We start from the raw sequence: 14,200 nt of genomic DNA on the forward strand, positions 1-14,200 counted from the left end.
CGACCGTAGGAGTGCTTTGGGTGTATCAAACGTCACAACGTAACTGGGTGACTATAAAGGTGCACTACGGGTACCTCTGAAAGTGTTTGTTGGGTTGGTACGAATCGAGATCGGGATTTGTCACTCCGCGTGACGGAGAGGTATCTCTGGGCCCACTCGGTAGAACATCATCATGAGCTCAATGTGACTAAGGAGTTAGTCACACGATGACGTGCTACGGAACGAGTAAAGAGACTTACCGATAACGATATTGAACAAGGTATAGGTATACCGACGATCGAATCTCGGGCAAGTTCTATACTGACAGACAAAGGGAATTGTATACGGGATTGATTGAATCCTTGACATCGTGGTTCATCCGATGAGATCATCGTGGGGCAAGTGGGAGCCACCATGGGTATCCAGACCCCGCTGATGGTTATTGGCCGGAGAGGTGTCTCGGTCATGTCTGCCTGTCTCCCGAACCCGTAGGGTCTACACACTTAAGGTTCGATGGCGCTAGGGTTATAGGGAATTGTTATACGAGGTTATTGAAAGTTGTTCGGAGTCCCGGATGAGATCCCGGACATCACGAGGAGCTCCGGAATGGTCCGGAGGTAAAGATTGATATATAGGATGGATGGTTTTGGACACCGGAAGTGTTTCGGGCGTCGCCGGTAACGTATCGGGACCAGCGGGACCATCGGGAGTGCCGCCGGGGGTCCACCGGAAGGGGGACACGACCCTGGGAGGCTAGATGGGCCAAGTGCCGGAGGGAACCAGCCCCTAGGTGGGCTGGTGCGCCCCCCACACTCAGCCCAAGGCGCAAGAGGTGGAGAGGAGGGGAAACCCTAGGCGCTGGTGGGCCTAAGGCCCATCTAGGGGTGCGCCACCCCTCCCCCTGCCCTGGCCGCCGCACCTCCCATCTGGGGGGCTGCCGCACCACCTAGGGGGGGGGGAACCCTAGGGGTGGCACCCCCCTCCCCTCCTCCTATATATAGTGGGGGTTTTGGGGCTGTTTGACACACGGTTTTCCATCTCCCTCGGCGCAACCCTGCTCTTCTTTCTCCTCCTCTGTGCCGGTGCTTGGCGAAGCCCTGCCAGGAGATCTCGCCTCTCCATCGACACCACGCCGTCGTGCTGCCGGAGATCTTCCCCAACCTCTCCCTCCTCCTTGCTGGATCAAGGTGCGGGAGACGTCACCGGACTGCACGTGTGTTGAACGCGGAGGTGCCGTGGTTCGGCACTAGATCGGAATCACACCGCGATCTGAATCGCCGCGAGTACGACTCCATCAACCGCGTTCTAGAAACACTTCCACTTAGCGATCTTCAAAGGTATGAAGATGCACTCACACCTCTCTCGTTGCTGGTCTCTCCATAGGAAGATCTGAATATGTGTAGGGAAAAATTTGAATTTATGCTACGTTACCCAACAGTGGCATCCGAGCCAGGTTTTCTATGCGTAGATTCTATGCACGAGTAGAAAACAAAAGGTTGTGGGCGATGATTTGTCAATTGCTTGACGCTACTATTCTTATTCTTTTCTGGCGGTATTGTGGGATGAAGCGGCCCGGACCGACCTTACACGTACGCTTACGTGAGACTGGTTCCACCGACAGACATGCACACTGTGCATAAAGGTGGCTAGCGGGTGTCTGTCTCTCCCACTCTAGTTGGATTGGATTTGATGAAAAGGGTCCTTACGAAGGGTAAATAGCTTTGGCATATCATTGTTGTGGCTGTCACGTAGGTAAGAAGGCGTTCTTGCTAGAAACCCAAATCAGCCACGTAAAACTTGCAACAACAATTAGAGGACGTCTAACTTGTTTTTGCAGGGTTTGACATGTGATGTGATATGGCCAAAGTTGTGATGTTGCATGAATGATGTATGAGATGATCATGTTATTGTAATAGGTTTCACGACTTGCATGTCGATGAGTATGACAACCGGCAGGAGCCATAGGAGTTGTCTTAGTTTATTGTATGAGATGCAACGCCATGTGCTTACTACTTTTACTTCATTGCTAACGGTTAGCTATAGTAGTAGTGATAGTAGTAGTTGGCGTGACGACTTCACGGAGACACGATGATGGAGATCATGATGATGGAGATCATGGTGTCACGCCGGTGACAATGATGATCATGCGATGCCTGCAGATGGAGATCGTAAGAGCAAAGATGATAATGGCCATATCATGTCATTATATGATTGCATTGTGATGTTTATCATGTTATTCATCTTATTGTTTAGAACGAGGTAGCATAATAAGATGATCCCTCTTAAAATTTCGAGAACGTATTCCCCTAAATGTGCACCGTTGCGAAGGATCGTTGTCTCGAAGCACCACGTGATGATCGGGTGTGATAGATTCTAACGTTCGCATACAACGGGTGTAAGCCAGATTTGCACACGCGAAACACCTAGGTTGACTCAACGAGCTTAGCATGTACAGACATGACCTCGAATACAAGATACCGAAAGGTCGAACATGAGTCGTATGGTTGAATACGATCAGCATGAAGTTGCTCACCATGGTGACTAGTCCGTCTCACGTGATGATCGGACACGGGTTAGTCAATATGGATCATGTATCACTTAGATGACTAGAGGGATGTCGATTTAAGTGGGAGTTCATATTTAATTTGATTAAATGAACTTAATTGTCATGAACTTAGTCTAAAATTTGTCTTTATAAATATTGTAGATGGCCAACGTCAACCTCAATTTCAACACATTCCTAGAGAAAAACAAGCTGAAAGATGATGGTAGCAACTATGCGGACTGGGTTCGCAACCTTAAACTCATCCTTGAAGCAGCTAAAAAGGCTTATGTCCTTGATGCGCCTCTAGGTGACCCTCCCGCTCCCGCAGCAGCCCAGGACACTCTGAACGTCTGGCAAATGCAGAGTGATGACTACTCTCTGGTTAGGTGTGGCATGTTATACAGTTTAGAAACAGGGCTCCAAAGGCGTTTTGAGCAACGCGGTGCATATGAGATGTTCCAAGAGCTGAAGCTAGTTTTTCAAGCTCATGCACGTGTCGAGAGATATGAAGTCTCCGACATGTTCTTTAGCTGTAAGATGGAGGAGAATAGTTCTGTCAGTGAGCACATACTCAAAATGTCTGGGTTACACGGTCGTCTGACTTCACTTGGAGTCGAACTTCCAGATGATGCTATAATTGACAGAATCCTCCAGTCTCTCCCACCAAGCTACAAAGGTTTTGTGCTGAACTACAACATGCAAGGGATGGAGAAGACCATTCCCGAGTTGTACTCGATGCTCAAGTCTGCAGAAGTAGAAATCAAGAAAGAGCATCAAGTGTTCATGGTCAACAAGACCACTAGTTTCAAGAAGGGCAAGGGTAAGAAGAACTTCAAGAAAGACGGCAAAGTCGTTGCCGCGCCCGGTAAGCCAGATGCCGGGAAGAAGAAAAAGAATGGACCCAAGCCTGAGACTGAGTGCTTCTATTGCAAGGGAAAGGGTCACTGGAAGCGGAACTGCCCCAAATACTTAGCGGACAAGAAGGCCGGCAACGTTAAAGGTATATGTGATATACATGTTATTGATGTGTACCTTACCAGCGCTCCTAGTAGCTCCTGGGTATTTGATATCGGTGTTGTTGCTCACATTTGCAACTCAAAGCAGGAACTGCGGAATAAGCGGAGACTAGCCAAGGACAAGGTGACGATACGCGTCGGGAATGGATCCAAGGTCGATATGATCGCCGTCGGCACGCTACCTCTACATCTACCGTCGGGATTAGTTTTAAACCTTAATAATTGTTATTTAGTACCAGCTTTGAGCATGAATATTGTATCAGGGTCTTGCTTAATGCGAGACGGCTACTCATTTAAGTCAGAGAATAATGGTTGTTCTATTTAGATGAGTGATATGTTTTATGGTCATGCTCCGCTGGTGAATGGTTTATTCTTGATGAATCTCGATCGTGATGTTACGCATATTCATAGTGTGAGTACCAAAAGATGTAAAGTTGATAATGATCGTCCCACATACTTGTGGCACTGCCGCCTTGGTCATATCGGCGTTAAGCACATGAAGAAGCTCCATATTGATGGACTATTAGAGTCTCTTGACTTTGAATCATTTGACACATGTGAACCGTGCCTCATGGACAAGATGACTAAGACTCCATTCTCAGGAATAATGGAGAGAGCAACCGACTTATTGGAAATAATACATACTGATGTGTGTGGTCCAATGAACGTTGAAGCTCGCGATGGCTATCGTTATGTTCTCACTCTCACCGATGATTTGAGTAGGTATGGGTATATCTACTTGATGAAGCACAAATCTGAGACATTTGAAAAGTTCAGGGAATTTCAGAGTGAGGTCGAGAATCAACGTGACAGAAAAATTAAGTGTCTACGATCTGATCGTGGAGGAGAATATTTGAGTCACGAGTTTGGCACACACCTAAGGAAGTGTGGAATCGTTTTACAACTGACGCCGCCTGGAACACCGCAACGCACGGAGTGTCTGAACATCGTAATCGCACTTTATTAGATATGGTACGATCTATGATGTCTCTTACCGACTTACCGCTATCATTTTGGGGATACGTATTAGAAACTGCAGCATTCACTTTAAATAGGGTACCTTCTAAATCCGTTGAGACGACACCGTATGAACTATGGTTTGGCAAGAAACCTAAGTTGTCGTTTCTTAAAGTTTGGGGCTGCGATGCTTATGTGAAGAAACTTCAACCAGAAAAGCTCGAACCCAAAGCAGAGGAATGCGTATTCATAGGATACCCTAAGGAAACTATTGGGTATACCTTCTATCTTAGATCCGAAGGTAAAACCTTTGTTGCCAAGAACGGATCCTTTCTAGAGAAAGAGTTTCTCTCTAAAGAATTAAGTGGGAGGAAGGTAGAACTTGATGAGGTAATTACACCCCCTCTCGAACAGGATAGTAGCGCAGCGCGGGAAGTTGTTCCTGTGGCGCCTACACCAACTAAAGAGGAAGTTAATGATAATGATCATGAAGCTTCGGATCAATTTACTACTGAGCCGCGAAGGTCCACAAGGGTACGCTCCGCACTAGAGTGGTACGGCAACCCTGTAATGGAAATCATGTTGTTAGACAACGGTGAACCTTCGAACTATGAAGAAGCGATGGCGGGCCCGGATTCCAACAAATTGCTTGAAGCTATGAAATCCGAGATAGAATCCATGTATGAGAACAAAGTATGGACTTTGGTGGACTTGCCCGATGACCGGCGAGCCATAGAAAATAAATTGATCTTCAAGAAGAAGACTGATGCGAACGGTAATGTAACAGTTTATAAAGCTTGACTTGTCGCAAAGGGTTTTTGCCAAATTCAAGGGATTTACTACGAAGAGACTTTCTATCCCGTAGCGAAGCTGAAATCAGTCCGAATCATCTTAGCAATTGCCGACTTTTATGATTATGAAATTTGGCAAATGGACGTCAAAACAGCGTTCCTTAACGGGAACCTTAAGGAAGAGTTGTATATGATGCAACCAGAAGGTTTTGTCGACCCTAAGGGTGCTAACAAAGTGTGCAAGCTCCAGCGCTCCATCTATGGGCTGGTGCAAGCATCTCGGAGTTGGAACATTTGCTTTAATGAGGTGATTAAAGCATTTGGGTTCATACAGGTTTACGGAGAAGCCTATCTGTACAAGAAAGTGAGTGGGAGCTCTGTAGCTTTCCTCATACTGTATGTGGATGACATATTATTGATGGGGAATAATATAGAGATGTTGGAGAGCATAAAGGCTTATTTGAACAAGAGTTTTTTCAATGAAGGACCTTGGAGAAGCTGCATACATATTAGGCATCAAGATCTATAGAGATAGATCGAGAAGCCTCATAGGTCTTTCGCAAAGTACATACCTTGACAAGATATTGAAGAATTTCAATATGGAAAACTCAAAGAAAGGGTTCTTGCCGGTTTTGCAACGTATGAGATTGAGTAAGACTCAGTCGCCGACCACGGCAACAGATAGAGAGAAGATGAGTTATGTCCCCTATGCTTCAGCCGTAGGCTCTCTTATGTATGCCATGCTGTGTACCAGACCTGATATAAACCTTGCCATAAGTTTGGTAGGGAGGTACCAAAGTGATCCCGGTATGGAACACTAGACAGCGGTCAAGAATATCCTTAAGTACCTGAAAAGGACTAAGGAAGTGTTTCTCGTTTATGGAGGTGACGAAGAGCTCGTCGTAAAGGGTTACGTCGACGCTAGCTTTGACACAGATCCGGATGACTCTAAGTCACAGACCGGATATGTATATGTTTTGAATGGTGGGGCAGTGAGCTCGTGTAGCAGCAAGCAAGAAGTCGTGGCAGCATCTACATGTGAAGTGGAGTACATAGCTGCTTCAGAAGCAGCTCATGAAGGAATTTGGATGAAGGAGCTCATCACCGACCATGGAGTGGTTCCAAGCGCGTCAGGTCCAGTGACACTCTTCTGTGATAACACTGGGGCCATTGCCATAGCCAAGGAGCACAGGTTTCACCGGAAGACAAAGCACATCAAACGCCGCTACAACTGCATCCAGGACCATGTCCAGAGTGGAGTGATAGAGATTTGTAAAGTACATACGGATCTGAATGTTGCAGACCCGTTGACTAAACCTCTTCCACGAGCAAAACAAGATCAACACTATAATGCTATGGGTGTTCGATACATCACAATGTAACTAGATTATTGACTCTAGTGCAAGTGGGAGACTGTTGGAAATATGCCCAAGAGGCAATAATAAAATGGTTATTATCATATTTCCTTGTTCATGATAATCATCTATTGTTCATGCTATAATTGTATTAACAGGAAACAGTAATACATGTGTGAGTAAATAGATCACAATGTGTCCCTAGCAAGCCTCTAGTTGGCTAGCTCGTTAGTCAATAGATGATCATGGTTTCCTGGTCATGGGCATTAGAAGTCATTGATAACGGGATCACATCATTGGGAGAATGATGTGATGGACAAGACCCAATCCTAAGCGTAGCACTAGATCGTATTGTTCGTATGCTAAAGCTTTTCTAATGTCAAGTGTCTTTTCCTTCGACCGTGAGATTGTGCAACTCCCGGATACCGTAGGAGTGCTTTGGGTGTATCAATCATCACAACGTAATTGGGTGACTATAAAGGTGCACTACGGGTACCTCTGAAAGTGTCTGTTGGGTTGGTACGAATCGAGACCGGGATTTGTCACTCCGCGTGATGGAGAGGTATCTCTGGGCCCACTCGGTAGAACATCATCATGAGCTCAATGTGACTAAGGAGTTAGTCACACGATGACGTGCTACGGAACGAGTAAAGAGACTTACCGGTAATGGGATTCAACAAGGTATAGGTATACTGACGATCGAATCTCGGGCAAGTTCTATACTGACACACAAAGGGAATTGTATACGGGATTGATTGAATCCTTGACATCGTGGTTCATCCGATGAGATCATCGTGGAGCAAGTGGTAGCCACCATGGGTATCCAGACCCCGCTGATGGTTATTGGCCGGAGAGGTGTCTCGGTCATGTCTGCCTGTCTCCCGAACCCGTAGGGTCTACACACTTAAGGTTCGGTGACGCTAGGGTTATAGGGAATTGTTATACGAGGTTATCAAAAGTTGTTCGGAGTCCCGTATGAGATCTTGGACGTCACGAGGAGCTCCGGAATGGTCCGGAGGTAAAGATTGATATATAGGACGGATGGTTTTGGACACCGGAAGTGTTTCGGGCGTCGCCGGTAACGTACCGGGACCACCGGGAGTGCCCCCGGGGGTCCACCGGAAGGGGGCCACGACCACGGGAGGCTAGATGGGCCAAGTGTGGGAGGGAACCAGCCCCTAGGTGGGCTGGTGCACCCTCCACACTCAGCCCAAGGCGCAGGAGGTGGAGAGGGGGGGAATGTGACAGCCCGATGCCGACGCCCGAGAAGATTCTGCTTCTATTCCGTTTTCGTCGTGTGTCTATTTTCTTTTACCGCATCATCATGCGCATCATCAGCATTGCATCGGCACCCCGTTGCCGCCAGTTTTCAAAAGTTGCATCCGTTGTTAGTTGCCGGTTCTCGTCGTTGTCCGTTCTGAGCCCGACCGCACTCGCACGCGCCAGCGGCATCGTCGAAACCTTGTTTTTAAAGTGTGCGTAAAGCTTTCTCTGATCGAGGTGAAACTTGGCATGCGGTCGTGGTTAGTTATAGCCAGGCCGCCTGTCGAGTTTTGTCGCGATCGGAGTTCGTCTGGTACCCGAACGGTCGACCGTAGCAGCACCGTATTCAGTCTACCCTCGGACGTGTGTCGGTGTTTCAAATCGCGTTGCCGTACCGTCCATTTTCCCTCTCGACTCCGGATAACCGCTCTACACAGCCCACTAGTTCCACCTAGCCACTCCCTCCGTTCGTGGTCGTCGGATCGCGACCGGACGGGCGAGGTCCACCCCACCAGAGACCAACCCTATATAAGTAACACCCCCCTAGAGAGACCCTCTCACTTCACTAGGGTTCCCCCTAGTCATTTTTGCAGCCACCCCCCTAGAAAACCCCACCTGCTAGCTCCACCTCCTCTCTCCCCGAAATCCAATCTCAGGTCAGATCTGGATCATTGGATGTCCATCCAAAGACCAAGATTTGCCCAAAAACCCACCTATCGGACATGTCCGGGTGACCGCAGTGCAACGAGCCATCCCCGCCGGCTCCCCTCTCCTCCCGAGCTCCTCCCATGGCAGCCATGTGCTCCACCTCCTCATCTTCCCGGGGGCAGCCGACCGAAGCTCTCATCGGCGCCGGCCGGAGCTCGCCGGATCGAGCAGCTCGGCCGCCGGAGCCTGGTCCCCCTCGCAGCCGCAGATCCCGCCGGTGCCCGCCACGTGTGCCGCGGGGGCCTCGTCGCCAGCCGCCGTCGAGTGCCTACCGCTCGGCCCCGCCCTGATCCAGGGAAGATCCAGACCCCGTTGACCCTACGACCGCTCGTCCCATCGCCCGCAGCCGGCAGCGAGGGTGCAGCCTCGCGTTGAACAGTCTTCGCTCGCCAGCGCCCCGCCGACCAGGCGAGCAGCGGCCAGCGCCCAGGCCCCATCCCTCGGCCCGCGTCTCCGTGGCGAGCAGCCTCCCGTCGGCCCATCTCTATTGCAGCCTCTGAAAGTGCAGTCATGCCCTTAATCGTGTTTTGGTGTTGCTGACAACACACATATAGATAATTAATCACTAACCCTTTTTAAGCTATTGTGAATGATCATGTGTTGATAAGGACAAGCTCATGTGCTAACAAGGACAAGATCAAGATAAGCATTCCTGAGCACTACATGCTTGATCCTTGTGGATGTTCACATGGTGGACAAATGAAGATAAATATATAAGCTAGGCTTTCCACATTGTGTATGGGAGAGCTACTTGAAGACTTCATCATGTCTTGTTTTCAACATTGAGCCAAGAAGGAACAACAACATCAAGCTCAAGTGAAAGGGCTAACTCAAGGTATCAGTTACTTTGATGTTAGAGGTGCGGAGTGATGATGAGCGAATAAAAGTACACACTCAAGTATGGATCATCGGTATCCCTTTAACAATTCTTGAGTCTTTAGGGATCCCGCACTATTAAGAGGGGATCACAGGTTTTTGTGATGAACTTGCTCAAACTAGATATCCACTATTCTGCTCAATACCACATATTCTCTACTCTGCTCCTATCTCAAAACAAGTCTAATGTCTCGGACTTCCGGCTCCCTCCGGACGTCCGAGGGCCGGTCAAGGGTCGGACGACCGATAGGCTTTGGAAATCCGGAGCCCCGCACCAGAAGAACTTGAGCCCTATAACTCGGATTTCCGGCTCCCTCCGGACATCCGAGGGACGGTCGACCGACCAACTTCGGAAATCCGGAGCCCTGCACCAGAAGAACGTGAGCTCTATAACTCGGATTTCCGGCTCCCTCCGGACGTCCGACCCCTTCGGAAATCCGGAACCTTGCACCAGAAGAAGTTGAGTCGAATAACTCGGATTTCCGGCCTTCTCCGGACGTCCGGTCCCTGTTCAACTCAAAGTTTTTCCAGACATATCTACAACTCTCGGACGACCGACCCATGTCGGACGTCCGACCCCTTGCGGACGCCCGGACTTCCGTAAACTGCCGGACGTCTGAACCCTGTGTGACTTAAAGTGTCCCCAACGGCTGTTTTTACACTCCCCACTATATATACCCCCTCCCACTTCGTGAGAGGGTGTCCAACACATTCATATCCTCATAAGGACACATTTCTACCTCACACACATTTTCTCACACCAAATCTTAGATCCCAAGAGCATTTGTGAGCCCCTTTGAGAGTTGTTCCAATCAAAAGATAGATCGTCTCCCTCTCCTTCTCTCAACCCAAGCTATTTGAGATTTGAGCAAGTTTTGAGCATTCCCCGTGATCTTGTTACTCTTGGAGGTTGGAGACTCCTAGGCGGTAGGAGTTCTTCGGAGAGGAATCAATCCGTGTGATTACCCCCCGGAAATGTTTGTGAGGGTTTGGAAGCCACCTCAAAGGCTTACCACTAGTGGTTGAGAAACGCCTTCGTGGTGTTATCTCAAAGGGAGAATAGGGTGAGCCTTCGTGGCATTGGTGTGCCTTCGTGGTATCATCCACCTCTCTAACGGTGACTAGCTTCCCTCCAAGGAAGTGAACATCGGGATACATCTTCGTCTCAGTGACCTTGGTTATCCTTAACCCTAACTCCTTACTTGTGGTTTACTTGTGTTACTTGAGCATACATACATTGCATATTGTTTGTGCTCATTATATTGTGTTGGCTATTTCTTGTACAAGATTAATCATTCAAGCATACCTTCTATATCCACACGTTCATACTTGCAGCTTTTGATATATCGTGTGATATAGTGTGATCTAGCATCTTGTGTTGTTCACCTACTTGTCGTGTGATATAGCTCAAGTAAGTTTGTGTAACTTACTTGTGCTTGTTAGTAACTGTATTGTGTCCATCTTGGTAGATCGTGTTGTTGATACACGTTGCAGTGCCTAGTGCATTTAGGATTTGTGCTTGACAAGTACCCTCTTAGTTTATTTCCGCATTAGTTTCAAGCCAAATCCAAAGAAGATTTTAAATAGCCTATTCACCCCCCCTCTAGGCGTCATCGAGGTCTTTTCAATTAGTATTAGAGCAAGGTCTCTCTTTAATTAGGTTTCATGACCTAGAGAGTATCGATGTCGACTATTGGATTAGTGCACAATGACACCTTTGACTTTGATGGCACAAATTATACCCTATGGAGAATTCGTATGCTTCATCACTTTCGGGCCATGGGCCCAAATACTTTATGAATTGTTCTTGTAGGGATTGCCGACAAAAGGAATGATGCATCTTCATCTACTAATGAAATGTATCTTGAGTGTGAGGCTTTTCTTGCCATTCGTCGAACCATAAGTCCTGAAGTGTTTAAGTCTATCTCGACTTGCAAGTCAGCTCATGAAGTTTGGACTAAACTTGAAGATATATATGGTGGGTCCAATCTTGATGAAGACGGTATTATGATGAGGGAGTTGGTGCATGAGCTCTTCACTCTTTTCGATCTTAAAGAGTCCACCACTACTTGCATATCCGATTGCTTGCACACCTCACCATCTTCAATCTCAGAAGGTAATGACATGGTGAGTGAAGAAATATATGTTGATGAAAATGTCATAGCCTCTATGGACAAGAGCATATCTATCACCACACATAGTGTAAATTATTGTGCTGATAGGTCATGCATTTCACCTAAAGATCCCTCGACAAATGGCTGTGGTGATATGGCTGCTTCCTCGTGTCCTCTTGATCAAAATATCTTGTTTCTCCCTAGTTGCTCTATGACTAATAATTTAGGGGAAATCAAGAAATATGAAGTACTTTTGACTAATGAAGAATCTGATTCACCAAAAGAATCATCATCAACTCCACTAGTTCACATGTGCCTCATGGCAAGAGGTAATAATGAGGTATCATCTTCCCTGTGCAATAGCGATGATATTTGCGATGAGGATCACGATGATGACTTGACTGAAAATATCTATGTGATCAGTAAAATTCTTCATAAAGCTAAAAATAACGCTCTTCAAAGATTCCAAGATGTTCTTGCTTACTTTGAAAATTGTAATGATTCACTTAATCATGAACAAGCTAAAAGTGGACAACTTGAACATGAACTTGAGAAGAGTCACCAAGCATGTAGAGACTTAAGATCTTCAAAAGGAGAGATTGAAGTTGCTCATGATAAACTTAAAAAGGATTTTGAGGTCCTTCTCCTTGAATGCAAGAATGTCAAGGGAGAGCTCATCAAAACCTCTAAGGTCTATGAGGAGCTTCAATCTACTCATGAGAAGTCTCTAATCGCCACTTACTCTCCTCATATTGTTGATGATACTTGTATATCTAACCCTATCTCTTTTGAAGTATCAACATTGAAGGAGAATGTTGAGCTACGTGCTCAACCTGATTTACTAACTAGCAATTATGGGAAGTTGGAAGAAAACCATGTAATGCTCACGAGCTCTCATGCCGATCTTCTAACATCCCATAATGTGCAAAAGTTAGCTCATGAGGCTATCATCACCAAGGTAACATCAAGTGAGCCTCAGGTGGACAATTGCACCACTTCTAATCAAAGTACTATATCTCCATGTGCCAGTCCTCGTAATTCGTCCACTCATAATGTTGCTACCTCGTGTGATGAATTACTTTCCTTGCCTTGTTGCTCTAACAATGAAACTTACACTTCCTCTAGTATTTGCATTAAAACTAACCGTGCAGAGGAAATCAAAGAGCTCAAGGCCCAAGTCACTTCTTTGAAGAAAGACTTGGAACAGTGTCATGAAGCGATGTCCACACTCAACAACGTCCTGTGTGAGCAAACATCTCCGAATGACAAAAATGATGTTGGAGTAAACTCAAACAAGAACAAGAGGGGCCTATAACAAGTCAATAATTCGGCCAAAATCATTTGCTTCAAGTACAAAGTTAAAGGGCACCATGTTAGATCTTGCCCTCTGAAGACGAAGTCTCAAAGTCACAAGCAACAAGGGAAGCGGCCACAAACTCAATCACACACTCAGCTACAAGTTGAAGGAAGGCCTCTTCCCAATAAGACCCAAGCCAACACTCCCCGAGGTGAGAAATCAACTGGGAAGAAAACAAAGGGTAGATGTTACTACTTATGTCGTGAGAAGGGTCACGTCGCTTCGTCTTGCATTTGAGGTAACTTATCCAACCCAATCACTATTGATGATAGCTATTCCCTTGGGAAGGATAAGGTTGGCAATGTGTTTGCCAAGTTTGTTGGAACTCAAAATGGTGTCAAGAAAAGAACCATTTGGGTTGCCAAGCCTATTGTGACTAACCTCTTAGGACCCAATGTAGTTGGGGACCAACAAGCTCAAACTTGATCAATAGGTGACTCTGGAGGACATTGGAGACTTGGATACACAATGAAGATTTGAGGACTCTTCATCATTCGTATCATCTCAAGCCAAGTCACTTGGATTATCGAGCCCATATCCCATATCCAATGTGCCTCTTTGTGGTGACTTGTACTTAAATTGTTTACATTGAAAGTTGCCTGCCCCACTCCCTCTCATGTTTAGGTTTGGTTCCTAGAATGTACTTTGACATGTTGCGCCTACTAGTATGATTGTTATATGTTATCTATCATGTGTAGGTCGTTATGTATGTCATATAGTTGTGTGTAGTCCTGATCATTACTTGCATCCTAGTTGCACCGTTGTGTGGGTCTTTTGCGACGTTAATAGTTCATCACATTATGGGGGAGTGTTCTGCTCTACGCACACCACTAACCCAAAATGTGTACATATGTGTTGGACTCCATGTAGTATTCGCTGCAAGATTATCCAATCAATTAGTTTGATGTCAAGACATCCGAAGTTTAAATTGGCATCCACTTATCACCTTAGTTGGATGATTGATTGCCTTGTATGATAAATACATGGATTATCACATTATGTGAGGATGATATGCTTTGTGCATGTCACATCCCCTAGTAAGACAAAACATCCGATGTATGCCACTCAGAATCCACCACATGTGGTTATCCTATAACTGTGTGGTGTGTCATGCTCCACATATCTTAATTCGCATAATAAGCTCTGTTGGTATCTAAATTCCTTAGATGTGCGTGAGTATAATGTCCTACTACACCAATGCTCATGGCTTAGCCGCTAGATCGTATCTAAAAGAAGGGC

This window comes from Hordeum vulgare, chromosome 7H (genome assembly GCF_904849725.1).
Source record: "Hordeum vulgare subsp. vulgare chromosome 7H, MorexV3_pseudomolecules_assembly, whole genome shotgun sequence".
Lineage (NCBI taxonomy): Eukaryota > Viridiplantae > Streptophyta > Magnoliopsida > Poales > Poaceae > Hordeum > Hordeum vulgare.